We start from the raw sequence: 5,468 nt of genomic DNA, 5'->3' as shown, positions 1-5,468 counted from the left end.
TCTCTTTGAATGGACAAGTGTATGACAGATTAATGTTATTTGCCCATATTTTTCTTCATAAAAATCAAGGCATCGATCCACTTAGGTTTCAGGCAAGCCCTTGTGCATGTAAATACAGTGGCACTGATGCTAGATACTCGTTCTGAAGCCACAGACGACATCACAACATTGACCTGTTTGACTGTGTTGATACTTCACTTGACGTCGTATTCTTGGAAGTAATAGCAGATAAAATATTTTACCAAAGTTAAAATAAACTAAGACTTAAAAATTCTGATTGAGATCTTATTATTAAGGTCTTCCGTTTCCAACGGAAGACCTTATTGTTTTCGTTCGGTTTCTTTTTCCCTATTATTATTATTATTATTATTTTTCTTCCAACCGATTTTGTGCAAGCGATTTCTCAGAGATGGCTCGTCCGATTTATACCAAACTTTCAGATCTGAAAGATATTCAATTGATCTTGATAGGTTTTTTTGCTTTTTGATGATCTCACTTCCGGTCGTGAGATATGGTCGATTTTCTGATTTTCAGAGGGTCGGCTTGTCCAGGAAACTCCTCCGAAACGACTAAAGATATCGACTTAAGATTTTCAGTGAAAGTAAAGGAAGGTTTGGTGAGTTGTAATTGGGTCTCCAAATCTTTCTAGCGCAAAAGGCGCCGGAGCTCGGTAGGGCCCGAAAAAATGTCTCAGAAATATCTCACAAAATTTGACACATTTTGTTTCATATCTTCATACGCGTTCATAATTTGTTAAAGCATATAGGGTCTGTAAGTCTCGTCACGTGACTCGCGAGATTCTACGATAATTTTCACTTCCGGGTACATGACACAAGGAACTGTGTATTGAGTTAAGCATGTTTCTGGTTTATACAAAGCTTTCGAGGAAAAGTTAAGTAGTTTTACAAAGCAGAAGGGTTCTCCGACTTACGATGGATGAATTGCGTGTCATAAAAGCTTGGGTGCGAGTGTCCACCAGGAAAAATTCGATCGAAGTACAGGTAAACAATCAGAGAATGTCAACTGTTTCTTGTTTATTTTGAGAGAAAATGAAGTGTTATACTTTATACCCGAATGAAATAGATTCATAATCATCTTTCGCCTAAATTTGTTAACAGATTTTTCTCGAATTCGAGGACGATAATGTTATTATCAGCTAATTATAGAGGAGAAGTTTTGTCAGTGTCCGATGGGTACAAACGTCATATTGTGGAGCCTGCATCACTTTTGCATCGGTAAATATATTTTTTAAAAATAAAGTTTTACCTGTTGTGTGTCACTGGATCACCTATTTTAGATCAATTTCCGAAAGATAAGATGTTCATATAATTATATTTTGCTATATGAAGTATTTCGCTGCATTCAACATTTAACAAAATTCAAATCACTTCAATACAATGACCATACATGTATTTATCACTTCAGACAGTATGGTGTTTATACTTTCTGTATATTCAATTTATTCATCGATCTCATACAATTATATACATTAAAACTTATTTTATAGCAGAAGTACAAGAGAACCAGGCAGTAACCATGGCAACACAGATGAAAGATGCTGTTGCTGAAAGATCTAGTCAAGCACATAAGACTAAACTGACTTTGAATGATCAGCCGCCTTAAAAATGCAAATCAAATACAGGTATAAAACTGATGCAACAGAATAAGTTCTAGGACATATATATAGAATTTATTTTCATAAGACATAGTATATCAAAATATTACAAAAAGGTCATGGATGTCCAGTAATGCATTACCCTCGCCCAATAATATAATGTATAATATTATATATACATGAATTTAATTTTTTTTTATAAAATGACTAATAAACTTGTCAACATTGGCCATCGATCATTAATTTATAAATATGTGTTTGTATCCAGACTTAATCCAGATTAGTTGGTAGGGGTTTTTTTTGCCTTACAGTATTGAAAAACATTGATAACTGTCATATTAAAAATCACAGACTCAGAAATCTGTTGAAGTTTTCAAAAAAATTGAAGTGCTGAAAAAATGATTACTAATGGTAGGGCAGATTTGAATGGGTCAGTCTGAGTACATCAAACAAATCATTTTGTTATTGTTGGCCTTAGTAGGGGCACTCTATATAGATATGAAAACACAGTGTGTAAAACAAATATTTTTAATCAATTTTTTTTTTATGAAAAGGCCTTAAACATTTTTTGGTATAAAAAGGACAATTTTTAGTCTGATTTTCTTGTGAAAATATTGATAAAATTTAATTAAGAAGGTTAAGATTTGTATTAAATATCCAGTAAATGGATATTTACCAGATTTATAACTCATTACACCTAAATTATCAGTAATGCATACTGGAACAACTGTGCAATAATTCGAATGATATTTTACAGAAGTTTGCTAAATTACAGGTTTTTGTCAGCATATCTGGAAATCTTAGGACATCACTGATTTGATCAAGAACTCATCCAGCGTGAAGACCAGCCATGTGCCTCACTTGTCATGACATTATTAAAGGTAAGTTACCCTATCAGCAAAACCTTCAAATGATTTTCATTTAAGATACTTATTTAATTGGTAGTTTTAATACCGTATAAGCATAATTTTTAGCTTGGCATTATCAGCTAGGTTTCTGAGATTGCTAAAATTGAATATCACTGAAAATTAAATGTGTTTAAGTTGTAATAATTATGTTAATGAAAATTATATACAAATATTATAAAGTTACTAAGCTTTTAAAAATCGCTACAATTACTTCTCGCTAAATAGAAAATACCAAATTTTAAGGACAAATCACTATAAATTTGCATCATGATCTCGCTAAAATTTCCACTTGTACAGTATTTTAATTTCTGTAAAATGTTTTGATATATTTTATAAAAACAAAAAATATATATTTAAATCAAAATCATTTTATTTCAGCACTTTGTGACAGTGGGAAGATGGGATTTAAAACATGACATGGCTCTATATTACTGCATCAGAGAATCCAGGTTTACGTATAAAGCGAAGGAAAACAGTCAAGCATCATTTGGAGCCACGTGTACATATGTAACCGCCTTTACAATATGTCCTCTTATTTAAGAAATCACAGTGACCAGTTGTACTTATGATGTCGGACGAGATCCTGATAAAAACTTCTGTTGCAGTCATCACTACCTGCAAAGAAATGAAAATTTTAAATGACTTGTATCAACACTTTTGTACTACATCTGGCTTGTATTTTCAGATTTTGTTAGCCTTTATTATCCTTCAAACAAAATTTTATAAGTACTAACCTGCAGGTGTAAAATGTTTTAAACAATTTGCTTGTCTCAGAAGAAAATTCTCTGCCATGTAGCAGTGTCATGAGCAGTTGATTGAGGTCACAATTCCACCGGCAAAGAGTACATTGGGTATTTGTAGCTGAATGGTGCCAAATAAAACACTTTTCACAAGAACCTGGCAAATGTATTAAAGTGGAAGTGAGCATGTACAGAAAAAATGAATACATTCTCAAATATTAACAGTGATATATTATGCCTGTGTACATCCTAAATAATATATATATAACTAATTACACAAGTAACTAGCAAATATACAATGTCAACTTCCTTAATTTTTTTCTCAAGTTCATATATAGTGTATCAAAATAAACATGCAATATTTGTCTTGTTATACTGAAGTATTTTTAAGAAAATGTTATTCGTTGAAACAAGTGTGCAAACACTCTGCACAGTTAGCTTTTTTTATGGATAAGTTACATGTACCTATCAACGTGCATTTTGAATCATGGGGATGTAATGTTAGGCACACCGAATGAGAAAAGTATTTGTTAACAAATGTTTTTACCAATCAAATTTGATATTTAATAAGAAAGTATGTGCCAAATTTAACTAGTATTATGGTTCATTCTACTTAATTTATTTACCATTGTATGTGAGCTTTTGTGAATTTGATAAATAAATGAACTAGTAGGTTTGATAATGAAGAAAAAAAAGTGCAGCCCAAAAAATTTATCCAATACAAAAGAAATTAAATTCCATCATTAACTACTTGGAAGTTGTCACACTCTTCATGAGTATAAGAATTATGAGATATACTATAATACATAATGTAAATATATTACATTTAGCCATATATTTTATTTAGCGGAAAACATAGTCTGCCTATCCAAGTACATCACTAAATGTCTTGTATATGAATTTAATAACTAGCACATTCAGATTGCACTAAATCAAATCTAATAGTATGCTAACTTGTTGAAAATTGAATTTCCACCAAATATTGTACACGCCAAATGTAATACATTTACAGTATGTATGCCTCATGAACAGAATAGATCTATACCGGTATATGGATGACACATTCAGTTGAAGTGTTGTCCCTTTTTCCGTATCTGCTGGATCCCTGTAAAATATGACAAATGTAGATAAAATATTCTATCGTTGAAGGATGAATGTCCTATGGACCCAGTTATTGCCTTTTTGGAGACAACGTTAGATTGATCCATCTGACAAATGCCTAATCATTAAAAAAAAATATTCCTATTTCTAATTCCTATTTTAAGAAAGGAAAAAAAAAGTCTGTCTCATAATTGTAAGAGTATTCGGGAAGGGAGGCATAAGGCTATACAAGTTATATTGAAATTGAATATATAGTGTATACATCCCTGTTTACATTGAAAGAAGTAATATTTGAAATTTTTATATCTGGATAGAGTACATAACAAGTTAATCTATTTTATTTCTACTGTAATTCAAGTATAATACATAGGCTTTAGCCCCCTTTTTATTGCAAATATAAACATAATATAGGCATTGAAAATTGGTGTTTACCTTTATTTTGTTGGTTAAGCCCCCCCCCCCCCATTCTATGTACCTGTCCTGTGTGCTAAATAAATGAAAAAAATTTAAGGAACCAATCTTTAGTGAACTTTTTAGTTTGGAAACACATTATTTCAGCTTTAAAACTATTTAATTTTTCCTTTATGCTTTAAAATGTTCGCCAACCACACTGCGAATCGTGACCCATTCGGAATGGCTTGTATCATGTATGTGCGTCGTTTAATAAAACAATAAAGCAGTTAAACGCTGTTTACCTGTATCAATCAATCCATTATATCCTCTTCTTTTTAATAATCGGGAAACAAACGACATGACAGGCTCTGCTAGTCCACCGCGAGGCTTAAAACTAAATGCCAAGCGGTATTTCCATTGTCTCCAAGAACGCCTCAAGTACCCGGAAGTTAAAAAACGAAAGTGAAAGTTAACGAGACTTACAGACCCTATTGAAGAAAAAATGTGCAAAATCACAAGGCCTTTCATTTGATGTCAAAAAAATGGGGCTGACCCCTAAAATTAGGGGCTCAGAGAGGCCGAAAGTCTTTTATCTATAACTCTCTAATGAACAATATTTTGTTATACATTACTGAAGCAAAAGTATTTATCTTAACTATTTGCAACAATATATGATACAATTTTGATCATATGTTACGTAATTAGGGGTCA

The 5,468-nt window shown here is 31.9% G+C and overlaps 2 long non-coding RNA genes across 3 annotated transcripts; one reads left to right on the top strand and one right to left on the bottom strand.

Moving 5' to 3' along the window:
* The first annotated feature begins 768 nt into the window (after positions 1 to 768).
* Positions 769 to 2,966, top strand: LOC134232335 (uncharacterized). 2 transcript variants are annotated; one of them, XR_009984750.1, is made up of 5 exons: positions 769 to 1,001; positions 1,119 to 1,235; positions 1,511 to 1,642; positions 2,391 to 2,496; positions 2,902 to 2,966. It is a non-coding gene; the product is annotated as an uncharacterized LOC134232335 (long non-coding RNA). The 2 variants fall into 2 exon arrangements; XR_009984749.1 differs by having other exon boundaries at positions 1,508 to 1,642.
* On the bottom strand, positions 2,876 to 5,185 carry LOC134232336 (uncharacterized). The gene is made up of 4 exons (XR_009984751.1): positions 5,060 to 5,185; positions 4,309 to 4,368; positions 3,258 to 3,420; positions 2,876 to 3,138 (listed from the first exon to the last, which is right to left on the bottom strand). It is a non-coding gene; the product is annotated as an uncharacterized LOC134232336 (long non-coding RNA).
* Positions 5,186 to 5,468: the final 283 nt, after the last annotated feature.

The sequence above is a fragment of the Saccostrea cucullata genome, unplaced genomic scaffold, assembly GCF_032062105.1.
Source record: "Saccostrea cucullata isolate Sc308-1 unplaced genomic scaffold, CSIRO_AGI_Scuc_v1 ctg7173, whole genome shotgun sequence".
NCBI classification, from domain to species: Eukaryota; Metazoa; Mollusca; class Bivalvia; order Ostreida; family Ostreidae; genus Saccostrea; species Saccostrea cuccullata.
Note: the sequence above shows the minus strand (reverse complement) of the source record. Positions and strands in the feature narration are given on the sequence as shown.